The sequence below is a fragment of the Bos javanicus genome, chromosome 15 (genome assembly GCF_032452875.1).
Source record: "Bos javanicus breed banteng chromosome 15, ARS-OSU_banteng_1.0, whole genome shotgun sequence".
Taxonomy (NCBI): domain Eukaryota; kingdom Metazoa; phylum Chordata; class Mammalia; order Artiodactyla; family Bovidae; genus Bos; species Bos javanicus.
This window is the reverse complement of record NC_083882.1, coordinates 22,704,344-22,721,654: the sequence shown is the minus strand read 5'-3', so window position 1 is coordinate 22,721,654 and position 17,311 is coordinate 22,704,344. Positions and strand designations below refer to the sequence as shown.

The window sequence follows — 17,311 nt, the reverse complement described above, 5'->3', positions numbered from 1 at the left end:
TGTGTGGCTGAGTCCCTTTGCTGTCTACCTGAAACTATCACAACATTGTTAATCAGCTATACTCCAACACAAAATAAAAATTTAATATACAAAATGGAGATTGTAGACATAATAAAAAAATAAAATAAAAGCAAACAAAAACCTTCCTTCACTTGGGTCTCTCAGCCCCACTTTGTCTTCCTTATTCCTCCTTTACTGAAACCTGTACTACTCTTTCCACTTCCTCCCCTCCCCAATTCAATTCACTGCAGTCTCTGATCCCCTAATCCACTCCTCAGTTGAAAATCATCAATACCTTCCTATTGCCAAATTCAGTGGGGAGTTTTCTATACTTTTATTATTGATGCACTTGACTCTATTACTCACTCTCTCATTTTTGAAACCATCTACTCCCTCATGACTGTAACACCGTCCTCTCCACGTAGGTATGAGTTTCTGCTTTGGACCCTTTCTCCACCTACCACTTAATCACTGGAGTTTCCTGTCAGTCAGCCCTTGACTAGTACTTTTCCCAATCCACACAGTGCTCTTGGACAATAGCATCCACTGTGGGAATTTTCACTATCATCTATGTTCAGGCAACTCACAAATCTATACCCCATCCTGGATTTCCTTTCCGAAATCAGATTTGTGTATTCACTCTGTGCTAGGCATCTCCACTGGGACATTTCACAGGCACCTCAAACTAGACCTGTGTGAAGCTGAACTCATCATCTCCACTCTTATCCCAAACCGGCTCCTCCTGTGACCCCTATTAGTCAATGGCACATCCTCCACCCATCCCAGGTAAACCAGACACCCGGAGTCATCCTTAACCCCACCCTCCCCTCAGCAATCTGCCTCTAGGATCTGCTCTTTTTATTGCCCTGATTTTTAACATCTGACCCCTCTCCCCTACACCCAGCACCTGCTGATGATGAATTGTGTGGTAATTTATCATCACTCACCTGGACTATTGCAACAGCCTCCTACCTGGATTTCTAGCTCCAGAGATTTCACTCTCATATCCGTTCCCAACATAATTGCTAAAGTGACTGGTCCAAACCCAGATCTGGCCATGTCCCTCTCCTGCTTTAAGACCCCTTGCCTGTAGGATGGAGTTCCAAATTCTTGGTGTGACCTATAAGGCCTCCCATTACGTAGCCGCTATTCACTCTCCAGCATCAGCCCCATCAATCTTTGTCTTGAACATTAACTTTCAGTAATCCCCTGCTCCCATCACATCATTTCATCTTCCAGGAGCATGTACCTCAACTTCACCCACTTGGCTGGGTCATATCCCCCCATTCTTAAAAACAGCTCATCCACTATCTACTCCAAAAAGCATTTTCGCCTTTCATTTGTACTCCTAAATCATTCTGTGCTTACCTCTATCTTAGCTTTTACCCATTATTTTGAAGTTATCTGTTTTTGGCCCTACTTCCCAACACTAAACCAGATTCAAAATGAGGGATTGAAGGATTTGCCTGATGGTCGAGTGGCTAAGATTTCATGCTCGTGAAGCAAGGGGCCTAGATTTGTTCCCTGGTCACGGATCTGGATCCCACAAGCCACAACTAAAGATCCCGCATGCTGCAACTGAGGCCTGGTGCAGCCAAATAAATAAGCAGATTTTTTTAACATATGCATCTTTAAAAAAAGATCAGGAATCGAGTTCTGAGTACTGGTCTTTGCGCCCCTCCATACTGACCACAGTGTCTGACACTTACTTGGCACTCAAATAACAATTATTGAATCAATTGTCACAGCAGGGCAATGAGCCTGGTACAAACAAAAATACTCAGACTCGAATAGCAAGTCACATAGGACTAGTAGGTGGGAGAGCAGCAACTTGAAACCAACTCTAAGGCCTGTGCTCCTTCAGGCACAACCTGAAAACCGCAAGCTAAGTGCGGAGATGGAGATGAGAATGGTGGGTCAGGGTACCAGCTAGGAGTGATGCTACATGTGAGCAAACTAGGGAAGGTGGGCACAGTTCTGTGGGCAGGAGCATATAGTCCTGAGACCCTGGGCTTGCTGGTTCTAAGGAGAACCCTGATGTGATAAACTGTCTGAGCTGCCAGGTAGATAAATCCAGATGCTGGGCCTGAGGCAGCCAGTGTCCCCACCAACACTCAAGTCTGTGCTTCACGGCCATCTTCTGAGTCCTGCACTTGCCCCCTGTCTCTTAGACACAAGCCTCCAGGAAGTTCCTAGTGTAGATCAAGACAGAGAATATCCAGGGACTTCCCTGGAAGTCCAGTGGCTTATGGCTGCATGCTCTCAATGCTGGCAGCCCAGGTTCAAACCCTGATCAGGGAACTAGATCCCAGTCTGCAACTAAGAGTTCACATGCCACTACTAACGATCCAGCCTGCCTCAACTAAGACCTGGCACAGCCAAATAAATAAATACAGTTTTTAAGAAAAACTTAAATATGCAAAAATTATGAGAAGATAAATAAAAGTGGACCTGTGCCGTGTCCTTCGCCCTTTCCAAGGGAGTTCGCCATCTCTCCCCACCACTTTCCAGCAGCCTGCACCCACGACCTGAAGCAGAAAGCCACCAACCAAAGGACTCAAGTGGCAGAGGCTGATATAAGCTGAGGAGAGCTCAAGTCCATGACCCCACAGAATGAAGGCAATATTCCGAGACAGCAGTCAACAAGGAGGGCTGTTCAGATCACATCAGTCGCTCAGTCGTGCCCGACTCTTCGCGACTCCATGAATCACAGCACGCCAGGCCTCCCTGTCCATCACAAACTCCCGGAGTTCACCCAGACTCACGTCCATCGAGTCAGTGATGCCATCCAGCCATCTCATCCTCTGTCGTCCCCTTCTCCTCCTGCCCCCAATCCCTCCCAGCATCAGAGTCTTTTCCAATGAGTCAACTCTTCGCATGAGGTGGCCAAAGTACTGGAGTTTCAGCTTTAGCATCATTCCTTCCAAAGAAATCCCAGGGCTGATCTCCTTCAGAATGGACTGGTTGGATCTCCTTGCAGTCCAAGGGACTCTCAAGAGTCTTCTCCAACACCACAGTTCAAAAGCATCAATTCTTCAGTGCTCAGCTTTCTTCACAGTCGAACTCTCATATCCATACATGACCACAGGAAAAACCATAGCCTTGACTAGACGAACCTTTGTTTGCAAAGTAATGTCTCTGCTTTTGAATATGCTATCTAGGTTGGTCATAACTTTCCTTCCAAGGAGTAAGTGTCTTTTAATTTCATGGCTGCAATCACCATCTGCAGTGATTTTGGAGCCCCCCAAAATAAAGTCTGACACTGTTTCCACTGTTTCCCCATCTATTTCCCATGAAGTGATGGGACCAGATGCCATGATCTTTGTTTTCTGAATGTTGAGCTTTAAGCCAACTTTTTCACTCTCCACTTTCACTTTCATCAAGAGGCTTTTTAGTTCCTCTTCACTTTCTGCCATAAGGGTGGTGTCATCTGCATATCTGAGGTGATTGATATTTCTCCCAGCAATCTTGATTCCAGCTTGTGTTTCTTCCAGTCCAGTGTTTCTCATGATGTACTCTGCATGTAAGTTAAATAAGCAGGGTGACAATATACAGCCTTGATGTACTCCTTTTCCTATTTGGAACCAGTCTGTTGTTCCATGTCCAGTTCTAACTGTTGCTTCCTGACCTGCATACAAATTTCTCAAGAGGCAGATCAGGTGGTCTGGTATTCCCATCTCTTTCAGAATTTTCCACAGTTTATTGTGATCCACACAGTCAAAGGCTTTGGCATAGTCAATAAAGCAGAAATAGATGTTTTTCTGGAACTCTCTTGCTTTTTCCAGGATCCAGCAGATGTTGGCAATTTGATCTCTGGTTCCTCTGCCCTTTCTAAAACCAGCTTGAACATCAGGAAGTTCACGGTTCACATATTGCTGAAGCCTGGCTTGGAGAATTTTGAGCATTACTATACTAGCGTGTGAGATGAGTGCAATTGTGCAGTAGTTTGAGCATTCTTTGGTATTGCCTTTCTTTGGGATTGGAATGAAAATGGACCTTTTCCAGTCCTGTGGGCACTGCTGAGTTTTCCAAATTTGGTGGCATATTGAGTGCAGCACTTTCAAGCATCATCTTTCAGGATTTGGAATAGCTCAACTGGAATTCTATCACCTCCACTAGCTTTGTTCATAGTGATGCTTTCTAAGGCCCACTTGACTTCACATTCCAGGATGTCTGGCTCTAGGTGAGTGATCACACCATCGTGATTATCTGGGTCATGAAGCTCTTTTTTGTACAGTTCTTCTTGCCATCTCTTCTTAATATCTTCTGCTTCTGTTAGGTCCATACCATTTCTGTCCTTTATCGAGCCCATCTTTGCATGAAATGTTCCTTTGGTATCTCTGATTTTCTTGAAGAGATCTCTAGTCTTTCCCATTCTGTTGTTTTCCTCTATTTCTTTGCATTGATCACTAAGAAAGGCTTTCTTATCTCTCCTTGCTATTCTTTGGAACTCTGCATTCAGACGTTTATATCTTTCCTTTTCTCCTTTGCTTTTCGCTTCTCTTCTTTTCACAGCTATTTGTAAGGCCTCCCCAGACAGCCATTTTGCTTTTTTTGCATTTCTTTTCCATGGGGATGGTCTTGATCCCTGTCTCCTGTACAGTGTCACGAACCTCAGTCCATAGTTCATCAGGCACTCTATCTATCAGATCTAGGCCCTTAAATCTATTTCTTACTTCCACTGTATAATCATAAGGGATTTGATTTAATCAAACTTGAATGGTCTAGTGGTTTTCCCTACTTTCTTCAATTTCAGTCTGAATTTGGCAATAAGGAGTTCATGATCTGAGCCACAGTCAGCTCCTGGTCTTGTTTTTGCTGACTGTATAGAGCTTCTCCATCTTTGGCTGCAAAGAATATAATCAGTCTGATTTCGGTGTTGACCATTTTGTGATGTCCATGTGTAGACATGTCTTCTCTTGTGTTGTTGGAAGAGGGTGTTTGTTATGACCAGTGCATTTTCTTGGCAAAACTCTATTAGTCTTTGCCCTGCTTCGTTCCATATTCCAAGGCCAAATTTACCTGTTACTCCAGGTGTTTCTTGACTTCCTACTTTTGCATTCCAGTCCCCTATGATAGAAAGGACATCTTTTTTGGGTGTTAGTTCTAAAAGGTCTTGTAGGTCTTCATAGAACGGTTCAACTTCAGCTTCTTCGGCGTTACTGGTTGGGGCATAGACTTGGATTACTGTGATATTGAATGGTTTGCCTTGGAAACGAACAGAGACCATTCTGTCGTTTTTGAGATCGCATCAAAAGGCCCCACACCTGCACGATCAGAACACGGCCCTCCCGACCCTGCAGGATGACTGCCCTGCACCAGGAAGTCACAAGGGCGTGGGGCTGGAACAATACCAGAGAAAGAAAACTAAAAATATCTCTGTTTACAAAGCACAGGAAAAGGCGGCAAAGGGTGTGGATCACAAAGGATGAAGACAGAGCCGTTCTCTGGTAAAATCCACGTCAGACAAAGGCAAAGAGCCCAAATGACCTCATGAGCGAGAACCTAGCAGGTATCCAGGGCAAGAACACCCCGCCCTCTGTCCTCACCGGAATGCCTGGGGGCCAAGCTAGCCTAACACCTGCCCTGGAGGGTTCTAGAGAGCTCGCATCCTGCCTGGGGAAGGAGTCCGGGGTAGCTCCGGCTCTAAACCTTATGTATCATTCACAGATGGAGACTTTTACACTCCACTCCGCATGCTGCTTCTGCTCTGCAGACCAAGATGAAGGTGCTCAGTTTAGGAAGTTTCACAGGAAAAAGAAACTTGCTCTCCATCCTCTTTCCTACTTCTTCCACCCCCGCCCCCCACCCTGCAGTCAATCAAGCACAGTTCCACCCCGGCTCAGCTGCGGTGATGAACAGCTCATGACTAGCTAGACAGGCTGTGTCCTAGAACCCGCGTAAAGCACCCACGGCTCTGACTCAAGTGTAGCTGCTCAAGGAGGAGCTCCCCTCTGGAGGAAGTGTGGGCAGCTCCCAGGCCCCACCTTGATGGATTCTCTCCAAGAATAATAACAACTAGGGAAGCAAGACTTTACTGAGTGCTTCTCTGTGCTAGGCATTGTGTGCCACACATATTATCTCATTAAAAAGCTCCCAGCCACCTTAGGACCTGGGTGCTACCATTATCCCCATTTTATGGAGGACGAATTATTAGAGCAATTCAATATATTGTTCTGAGGTCACCTGGATGGCGAATGGCAAATCAGGAAGACAAAAACCGATCTTTCTTCCCCACTTCAGAAATCCTGCTCTTAACCACCCACACTGAAGGGACCGTCTTCCTTGCCCCGGTGTATAGCTCTTTTTCATTGTATGGACTGACTACGATTTTTCCCTTTTGGTAGCTGCTCAAATTTTCAGAACTTCTTGGTTTCCCATTACAGTTTCCCATATATGAAAATCTTTTTTTTGGACCATTGGAAGTGATACCAGGAGCATAAGTATTGACTGATCAGTTGAAGCGTTCAGACACCACGGATTTTTGTTGTTTTTGTCTGTTTGTTTAGTTATTTGTCAGTGGTTCCTCTGGGCCTTCGTTGCTGCACACAGACTTGCTTTAGTGGTGGCGAGCAGGGGCTCCTCTTGGTTGTGACGCATACGCTTCCCTTTGCGGCGGCTTCTCTTGTGGCCGAGCACAGGCTCTAGGGTGCACAGGCTTCAGCAGTTGCAGCTCTCAAGCTCTAGGCATGCGGGCTTCAGTAAGCTGTGGTGCACGGGCTAAGTAGCCCCATGTCATATGGGATCTTCTCAGACCAAGGATGGAACCTGTGCCCCCTGCATTGGCAGGTGGATTCTTAACCATTGGACCACCACAGAAGTCCACCATGGATGTTTAATAACTGGTATTTATCGGTTGTTATTAAAAGCCACAAATATTTCACATACCAGGTAATCCCTTTCCTCTAGAGCAGGGTTTCACAAGTTCAGCACTGTTGACATGCGGGGCTGGACAACTGTTTGTCGTGGGGGCCATGCTGTGCCTTGTAGAACATTTTGCAGCAGCCTGGCTTCTACTACCAGTAGCACCCCCTTCACTAGCTGTAGCAACAAAAATGCCTCTAGACATTGCCAAATATCCTCCAGGTGGCAAAATCACTCCCAGTTGGGAATTATTGCTCTGGAATAAGCATATGAAGATGATGGCATTTATTCTCTTAGTGTAAAACTGCAAGAAAGCTTATTTCCACCTACGATAAAACAGCACTCTAATTACTCATAGTTAATAAATGTGAGAGTTCCTGAGAAGTGCTTATTAAATAACAGCCCCAGAGCACCAATTTCAGAAGATCAAGATAATGTTTCTGTTATGCCTGAACCAAGTCATTTTCCACTAGTAGAATCTTTTGTAATGGGATGTCAAGCTATGGGAACCCATAACCAAAAAAGGAAAGGCCTGGTTTCAAATCTCAGCTTGTAGTCCCAAATCAATTTTTGTAACAAGATGGAGTAGACATAAATGTTTGTAAATCTCAGCTCCTTCACTTACTAGCTTCTGGTCAATTCACTATCACTGGGTCTCAATTCCTGTAAGAAGGGAGTTGATGGTTCCTAGATTATGGGATCGGAGAAGGCAATGGCACCCCGCTCCAGTACTCTTCCCTGGAGAATCCCATGGACAGAGGAGCCTGGTAGGCTGCAGTCCATGGGGTCGCCAAGAGTCGGACACGACTGAGCGACTTCACTTTCACTTTTCACTTTCATGCACTGGAGAAGGAAATGGCAACCCACTCCAGTGTTCTTGCCTGGAGAATCCCAGGGACGGGGGAGCCTGGTGGGCTGCCATCTATGGGGTCGCACAGAATCAGACACAACTGAAGCGACTTAGCAGCAGCAGTGGCGGCAGCAGCTTATGGGATTGTTGTGACGATTAAATAAAACAGATGGAAAGCAACCATCTACCAAGGTCTGCCTCAACAGGGCTTCAAAATAATCACTCTTTTCCCTGTCCTCACTTGTCACCAGCTCTTCAGAGCATCATTGTTGTTGTTGTTGTTGTCATTTAATTGCTCAGTCATCTCCAACTCTTTTGTGACGCCATAGGCTGTAATTTGTCAGGCTCCTCCGTCCATGGGATTTCCCAGGCAAGAAAACCAGAGTGGGTTGCCATTTTCTTTTCCACATCTATTTTATCTTTAGGATCCATGTGTTTCATCAGCATTTTTAGATTCTATGTTTTAATTTCAAAGATCATTTTAAAAAATAGCCCTTATAGTTGGGGGAGGATAGATAAATCGGGAGCTTGGGATTAACATATACATACTACTATATATGGGCTTCCCTGGTGGCTCAGATGGTAAAGAATCTGCCTGTGATGCAGGAGACCAGGGTTCAATCTCTGGGTCAGGAAGATCCCCTGGAGAAGGGAATGTTTACCCACTCCAGTACTCTTGGCTGGAGAATCCCATGAACAAAGGAGCCGGTGGGCTACAGTTCATGGGATTGCAAAGAGTTGGACACAACTGACCAACTAACACTTTCACTTTCATATGTGGGTTTCTCTGGTGGCTCAGCCAGTAAAGAATCTGCCTGCAGTGTGAGAGACCTGGGTTTAATCCCTGGTTTGGAAAGATCCCTGGAGAAGGGAACGGCTACCCACTCCAGTATTCTTGCCTGGGAAATTCCATGAACAGAGGAGCCTGGGAGGCTGTACTCCTTGGGGGTCACAAGAGCTGGACACAACTAAGTGACTTTCACTACCATATATAAAATAGGTAACCAACAAGGACCTGCTGTACAGCATGGGAAACCCTACTCAATATTTTGTAATAACTTTTGTGGGGAAAGAATTATATGTGTGTGTGTGTGTGTGTGTGTGTGTATAAGTCACTCAGCCATGGCTGACTCTGTGACCGCATGGACTGCAGCCTGCCAGGCTCCTCTATCCATGGAATTCTCAAGGCAAGAACATTGGCATTCCCTTCTCCAGGGGGTCTTCCCGACCTAGGGATTGAACCCAGGTCTCCTGCATTGCAGGCAGATTCTTTACCATCTGAGCCACCAGGAAAGCCTATATATACAACAACCACAATGCTGTATAACTGAAACTAAACAACATTGAAGTCAACCACACTCCAATAAAAACTTTTAAATAGATTTTATTTTAAAATCTATATGTTTAAAAGTTTAAACATATATGTTACTTTTATTTTTTAATATTTCTTTCTTTATTTTATTGTTTGTGTTGGATCTGTTGCTATACACAGGCTTTCTCTAGTTGCAGAGAGCAGGGGCTAATCTCTAGCTGTGGCATGCAGGCTTCTCATTGTGGTGGCTTCTCATTGCAGAGCATAGGCTCTAGGCGAACAGGCTGTCATTGCAGCTCATCAGCTCAGTTGCCTGCGGCATGCAGGGTTTTCCCAGGCCAGGGACTGAACTGGTATCCCTTGCATTGCGTGACAGATTCGTAACCACTGGACAACGAGGGAAGCCCTATATGTTATTTTTAACAAAGCATCTTTGAATTGGTCATTCTTAATTGAAAGATATGTTCAAATAAGACTTTAACTCCTTCAGTTGATGATTCTCAAAGTTTCAGGAAACAGTGCTACAAATAATCTGAAATTATTTTATCAATAACAAGTTGCATGTGACAAAAATGCATTTGTACACAAGGCTAGAAATAGAGCCTATATGTTATCAGGAAAATAAGTACTGTTATTTGTTTTGTTTTTAGGAAAGATAAGAAGCTACAGTATGCAGTAATGATATTTAAAATATTGCCATATTGTATCAAATCAGTACAAAAGGGGGAAAAAAAATCACAGTTCAAAATTAATGGCAGAAGTCAGTAGTGTCTAAGAGAATTAAATGAATTAAAGGATGTCCCTGGGACTCAACTAATGAAATGATATTGAAAAGGGAAAGGTATGGGCTGGATTCAGGTCTGCATTTCAATAGAGTTGTTGTACATTACATGAACACATCATAAACCCTATTGGAGTAGGGGTTTGTCTTATTTCCTCAGTGCCCTGCTGCTACTGCTGCTAAGTCACTTCAGTCGTGTCCGACTGTGTGCGACCCCATAGACGGCAGCCCACTAGGCTCCTCTGTCCCTGGGATTCTCCAGGCAAGAACACTGGAGTGGGTTGCCATTTCCTTCTCCAATGCGTGAAAGAAAAAGTGAAAGTGAAGTTGCTCAGTCATGCCTGACTCTCAAGTGAGCCCATGGACTGCAACCCAACAGGCTCCTCCATCCATGGGAGTCTCCAGGCAAGAGTACTGGAGTGGGGTGCCATTGCCTTCTCTGCCTCAGTGCCCTAAACAGTACCAAACTCAGAGAGACAGTCCACCCAGCATTTCTGAATGATGAGCCTCACCTTCCTCGTAATCATCTTATTCCTTCTACTCTTATTATCCTTATATCCTTAACTTTTTGCTTTTTAAATCTTGTGTTTCTGTTAGCTACCTTAAACCCACATGAATAAAGTAGGATTTTAGAAAATCAATATACCTATTTTCTGTTTTGTTTTGTTTTGTTTTGTTTGGACTGTGCTGGGTCTTTGTTGAAGCACGTGGGCTTCTCTAGTCATGGCATGTGGGTTCAGTAGTGCGAGGGCTTTGTTGCCCCAAGGCATGTGGGATCTTAGTTCCCTGACCAGGGATCTAACCCTCATCCCCTGCAGTGAAAGACAGATTCTTAACCCCTGGACCACCAGGGCAGTCCCTAGAAAATCAATACCCTTTGAAAGAACAGGCTGTCAGGGAATTCTCATATGTGGCATCTTTTTTTGATTTTACCTCTGGAGAGTTGTCTCCATCACTTTCTCATTAGACCACCACACCGAACCACGGCTCATCCTGGGAGTTCCCAGGCATGCCTCACTGATTAAACCATCCTATATCTTTTCACTATTGAGCCTTCCAGTTAAATAGTAGGAACAAGCATTTGAATTTCTTGATAAGTGCTTCATCCTCCAAAGTAATGTTAAAGTCTAATTAATGGAAATTAAGGGCTTCCCTGGTGGCTCAGCGGTAAAGAATCCACCTGAAATGCAGAAGACAAGGGCTTGATTCCTTTGGGTCAGGAAGATACCCTAGAGAAGGAAATGGCAACCCACTCGAGTATTCTTGCCTGGGAAATCCTACGGACAGAGGAGCCTGGCGGGCTACAGTCCATGGGGTCAAAAGAGTCGGACATGACTTAGCAACTAAACAACAAAAATAACAGAAAATAACAGAGAGCCAACTTTTTCCAGAGGTAATTGACCAGGGCTTGCTAAACTCTCCCCAAGCACCTTGCAATGCACCTCCTCTCAGGCAGAGTTCTTGCCTCTCAAAGGAGAAACCAGTAACCAAACCAGGTTCCTTTGTATGATGCTCAGCAAGGTAAATGCTGAGATGATGAGGTTTGCAACAGAGAAATGGCTTATTCATGAAGCAGCCAAATGAGAAGATGGGAGAAGAACTTCGAGATCTGCCTTGTCAAAGTCAAGGGGCTTGAAATATTTATGGGTTAAAGAAGCAGAGTGGTCTTAGGCATTCAGAAAGATGAGTGGAGGCAGGGAAAAGGTCAGGTAATCAGTGTTCTACTCAGGTCCAGTTTTAGAGTCAATGATCCCAAATAGTCTCAGCTGGTTCAAACTGGGCAAGAGCTGATTCCAAATTCCTAGGCTACGTGAACCTATGAGGACACGCAATCAGCAACGAAGTGATTAAAGGCGAGCTTGCGCTTGCTCAAGTAGGGCAGGCTATAAGCAGAAGGAAGTTTTAAGAAGCTTTTCCCTTACCTGCTGTTCTGTAAGATAAGCTCAAGAATTTCTGATAGTCACCAGTTTCTGTTAAAGCTGTGGGGCATGGTTTCAAAGCCATGCTAGCCGGTCACATGAAAAGGATGTCCAAAGCTTCCTCCTCCCCCTGTTGGGGGTGCAGTTTCAAGTTCCTTTTCTGCTGGGGTTTGGGGAGTAGGGAGCGCAGAGTTCTATTCTTGTCTCATTTCAGTCCTTCACCCACCAACGCAGACCACAAAGTGCCCTCAATGCTTTTATTTCTGCCTAAAAAAAATGAATGAAATCAATTTTCAATTGGGGGGAGCTATGGACTCTAATGTTGGAAGGAGGAACTTAAAAGGTTCAGCCTCTCTCTCAATGAGAAAGAGATCTTTGAACACACCCTGAGACAATTTTCCGACTCCTACTTAAATGCCAGCAATCTTGGCTCCTTGCCACATTAACACAAAGCATTTTGGAAAGTTATGATGCAGAGTCTTCATAGACCCCTGGTATCCAGCTTTTGGATTCCAGGGACCTAGATAGAATGCTAATTTTTCCAATTTTTTCTCATTTTGCCAAATAAAAACATTGTAAAAAGTAAACAGATGAGTGGGAGAGGGATCTACTATCTGTAATCTACAAGGACCATACTTTCATTTTAAAAAGGACATTTTAATTATAAAATGTCAAAATGCTATGAAATTAGAATTAAAAAGCAGGCTTGTAAATAAATTTTTGTGTTCTCTTTTTAAAGTCTCATCATTTTACTCTCAATGTCTCTCATTCCTTTGACAAGTGTGTGTTGATCAAGACTGTCATCAGCCTGGAATTTGGTGACAACTGAGTATAAGACAGGGATCACTTTTCCCGAAAGCTGTGTGACCTTGAGCAGCTTATTTGATACCCCCAACCCTAATCTCAGCAACTGAAGTTGCAAAGGAGGCCATGTGGCCAAAGTACTGTGCCATTCCAACTGTTCTCTGGACACACAGTTCAGGATTAAAGCCACAGATGTGACCAATAAAAAGTCTCGAGCAAAGATAGAATAATGAACTACTGTAATAGTAAACTTCTCTCCAAATTCTATAAAATGAAAACAGACTGAGCAAGAGTCCTGGATGCACACGAGCAAAGATAGAATAATGAACTACTGTAATAGTAAACTTCTCTCCAAATTCTATAAAATGAAAACAGACTGAGCAAGAGTCCTGGATGCACACGCCTGGCACATTAAAATTAAAATTAAAACATACTATACCCATCTGTCCCATCTGAATCACATTAAAATTAAAACATACTATACCTTGACTTTGTCCCATCTGAATCTAAAATGCCAAGTAGGAACAAGCAGGTACTAACTAGGCAGCAGAACAGTACAGTGCAGAAACACCCCGCAGGAGCTGGCAGCAGTGGGGTGGAATGGTGTTCTAGGCCCAGATTTGCCACCAAGTCTATAGCCTCAGGCAGGTTTAATCTAAAATGAGGGAGCTAGATTAAAATGATTAGGGCCAGTTCCGCTTGAAAATTCTTAATGTCGTGTACAATAGTTTGTCATCTCTCTGAAAAGAGAGATGTCAGCTTCAGGGAATGAGAGGGGTAGTATACATCTTCTGAACAACCGACCACTGCTGCTGCTGCTAAGTCACTTCAGTCGTGTCCAACTCTGTGCGACCCCATAGACGGCAGCCCACCAGGCTCCCCCGTCCCTGGGATTCTCCAGGCAAGAACACTGGAGTGGGTTGCCATTTCCTTCTCCAGTGCATGAAAGGGAAAAGTGAAAGTGATGTCACTCAGTCATGTCCGACCGTCAGCAACCCCATGGACTGCAGCCTTCCAGGCTCCTCCGTCCATGGGATTTTCCAGGCAAGAGTACTGGAGTGGGGTGCCATTGCCTTCTCCTAAAGCAAAAGATAATATATTCAAAAGCAGAGACATTACTTTGCCAATAAAGGTCCGTCTAGTCAAGGCTATGGTTTTTCCTGTGGTCGTGTATGGACGTAAGAGTTGGACTGTGAAGAAGGCTGAGGGCCAAAGAATTGATGCTTTTGAACAGTGGTGTTGGAGAAGACTCTAGAGAGTCTCTTGGACTGCAAGGAGATCCAACCAGTCCATTCTGAAGGAGATCAGCCCTGGGATTTCTTTGGAAGGAATGATGCTGAAGCTGAAGCTCCAGTACTTTGGCCACCTCATGCGAAGAGTTGACTCATTGGAAAAGACTCTGATGCTGGGAGGGATTGGGGGCAAGAGGAGAAGGAGACGACAGAGGATGAGATGGCTGGATGGCATCACTGACTTGATGGACGTGAGTCTGAGTGAACTCCGGGAGTTTGTGATGGACAGGGAGGCCTGGCGTGCTGCGATTCATGGGGTCACAAAGAGTCAGACACGACTGAGTGACTGAACTGAACTGAAAGCAAAAAAATCTATGCTATGGGAGCCTCAAAAACATAACATCCACCACCCTAAACCAAAGAGCCAAAGGGTACAAGCCAGTCAGTCCCTGAATTAACTCATGTTAACTGAAGCACCCACCGTGAGGAAACAGACGAGAGTAAACATTCTGGGGACCGCCCCCCCTGGCCCCTGGTGGCCCTTTTCTTAGATTTGCACTCTGACCTGCCATCAGTGGCTAAGAACCCCCACTTAAAGAGCATTGGCCATGGCAGGCAGTCACCTGCATTATTTCTTAAACCTTGACACAATCCTGCAAGGCTGGTATTATTTTTTCCACTATATGAATAAGAGAACTGTGGCTTAGACAGTGCTCTTTTTCATAACTTAAGTACAATCTGAGGCTACAAAGAGGTCTGAGGCCCCTCTGACTCCAAAGTCTGTGCTTATACCCCCATGGTGGCCAAACTGCATCCCAAACACCTTTGACACACCCACGACACTGGATCAAAACCCCCAGAAATTCAGGCTGATAATCCCTGCAGTCTGCAGTCGCCAGTGGTCGCTTCTGGTGAATTTCAGGGACCCTCTCCTCAGACTCTGACCTTAGAAGAGCAGCTGCCCTCTCCTCTCTGATAGCGCTCCTTTCCAGAGAGACCAGCCAGGTATTGAAGTGCCCACTTTCTACACCATGAATCATTTCAGCAGATAAACTCTAGGCAGGTTGACTAGTTTGAGGTGCACAGTAGTCATAGAACCCAGCTTTTTCAACTTTAACAATTAGTGTAACATTTAATCTGTTCTATCAGATCAGCTGTTAAACCTCTGCTGTTCAAGGTGTGGCCCATGGATAAGCAACAGTTTGGCTTTATATGGGAGCCTGTTAGAAATGAGGGTCTCAGGCTCCACACCAGACCCATGAATCAGAAACTGCATGTTAGCAAAATGCTCCATGTGACTTGAATGAATGTTAAAGTTAAACAACAACAACAACAACCCTCTTTTAGAATCACCTATGGAGCTTTTTTGGAGAAGGCAATGGCACCCCACTCCAGTACTCTTGCCTGGAAAATCCCATGGATGGAGGAGCCTGGAAGGCTGCAGTCCATGGGGTCGCTGAGGGTCGGACACGACTGAGCGACATCACTTTCACTTTTCCCTTTCATGCATTGGAGAAGGAAATGGCAACCCACTCCAGTGTTCTTGCCTGGAGAATCCCAGGGACGGGGGAGCCCGATGGGCTGCCGTCTATGGGGTCGCACAGAGTTGGACACGACTGAAGTGACTTAGCAGCATGGAGCTTTTTAAATGTGTGCATGTCCAGGAACTAAGGTCCAAAATTCCAAAGAAAATGGTGGAGGAGAGGGAAGCCCAAAGAAATGTATAATTTTAAAAACTAGTTTTCTTGTGGTCCCTAGTCCTCTGGAAAAATCAAGCCATTTCTGGCTGGAATCAAAGAACAGCTTTGTTTGGTCAACAACTGCCCCTGTAGCCAACAGACAGCTCCCTCCTCCCTGGAGGCAATGCTGATGACTTCTACAGGCCCTCTCGGGCTCAGCGCCACATCGCAGTGAATGAGTGGAAGAATTCTGTTTAAATCAGAGCTTTTCTCTGAGTTGTCCCCCATTGCCCCAGTCTTCTGCCCCCAGTTCATAGGGAGGATTAGACTTTTATTTCCCTGTCAACAGCAGGACCCCTGTATTTTCTTTTCTCCAGATTCAGTGCCTTAATCTGGTATAAAGGAAAGAAGAATGGAGGAAAGGAAGGGAGGAAAACAGAGAAGGAGGGAGAGAGGAAGGAAAGAAGGAAGAAAACAAATTAACATGTGTTATACACCTACTGTGAGTCAGACCCATCTCACCCCCCTAAATGGTTTACATATATTTCTCACTTAATACGCATAAAAATACATAAAATTGGTATTAATGTCTCAATTTTCAGCAGTGGAGACTAAAGTTCACATAGGTTAAAATTCTCCTAACACTAACGTTCTGTCTTAAGAGGAATCTGAATGAACTGGCCTTACTGATCACACTCTTCCACTTCCAGTTCACTACACTTAGCTCACCTTTGTCCTATGACATCTTTCCATGACTTTTCAGTCTTTCCATAAAAACACTCAGTCAACATCTCCCGGACTTCCCTGGTGGCTCATGGTAAAGACTCCACCCGCCAAGTGCAAGAGCACGAGACAGAGGTTTGAGCCCTGGTCCAGGAGGATCCCACATGCCGTGGAGCAAGCAAGTCCACGGGCCACAACTGTTGAGCTTGTGCTGTAGAGCCTGGGATCTGTAACTGCTGAGCCCACATACCGCAACTACTGAAGGCCGCGTGTCCCGGCCTGTGCTCCACAGCAGGAGGAGCCACCACACTGCACTGCACACCACAGCTGAGTAAGCCCACGTGCGCAGTGAAGACCCACCGCAGCCGAACCGCAAAATGAATAAAAGTTTTTTTTTTTTAAATCTCCCCATTACTGGAGGTGTTAGCTAACACTGTGGTAGTAGTCATATAGCAAGATAAAAGTGTTATCAGTATCCTGTACACTTAATTTTTTAAATATTTATTTATTTTTGGCTGCTCTGGGTCTTCGTTGCTTTTGCATGGGCTTTCTCTAGTTGCAGCAAGAGGGGCGGCTGGCTCTTCATTACGGTGCTCAGGCTTGTAATTGCGGTGGCCCCTCTAGTTGCCGAGCGTGGGCTTCAGTCGCTGGGGCACACAGGTTCAGTAGTCGTGGCCCATGGGCTTAGTTGTTCTGTGACAGGTGGAATATTCCCGTACAAGAGAACAAACCTGCATCCCGTGCACTGGCAGGCAGATTCCTATCCACTGAGCCACCAGGGAAGTACCTGTTGTACACTTTACACTTGCACAATGTCATATGTCAATTATGTCTCAATATACTTGAAAAAAATCACTTGGGTTTACTCATTTTTTCATGTCTTCATTTCCTTGTGATGGCTCCCATGTCACTTCAAACATATAAATTTGTATACTTTTCTCTTGTTAAAAAGATGAATAAATAAAAAATAAAGTTTGGTCTCATTCTTTCTACTACCCCAACTTGCTTACACAGAATAGTATGTAAAGAAAAGAGTTTACTGAAACATAATTCAGATACCATAAAATTCAATTCAGTGGTTTTTTAGTATATTCACAAGATTTTGAGACTATCCCCATTATCTATCCCAGAACAATTCCATCACCCC

At 44.8% G+C, this 17,311-nt stretch overlaps 1 protein-coding gene across 18 annotated transcripts in view; it reads right to left on the bottom strand.

The window, feature by feature from the left end:
- Positions 1–17,311, bottom strand: part of PTS (6-pyruvoyltetrahydropterin synthase) — a 255,496-nt gene that overhangs the window by 163,669 nt on the left and 74,516 nt on the right. For all 18 annotated transcript variants that reach the window (XR_009741115.1, XR_009741092.1, XR_009741101.1 and 15 more), the window contains one exon: positions 11,730–11,993. The gene's annotated coding sequence lies outside the window, so the exon portion shown is untranslated. The remainder of the gene's footprint in view (positions 1–11,729; positions 11,994–17,311) is intronic.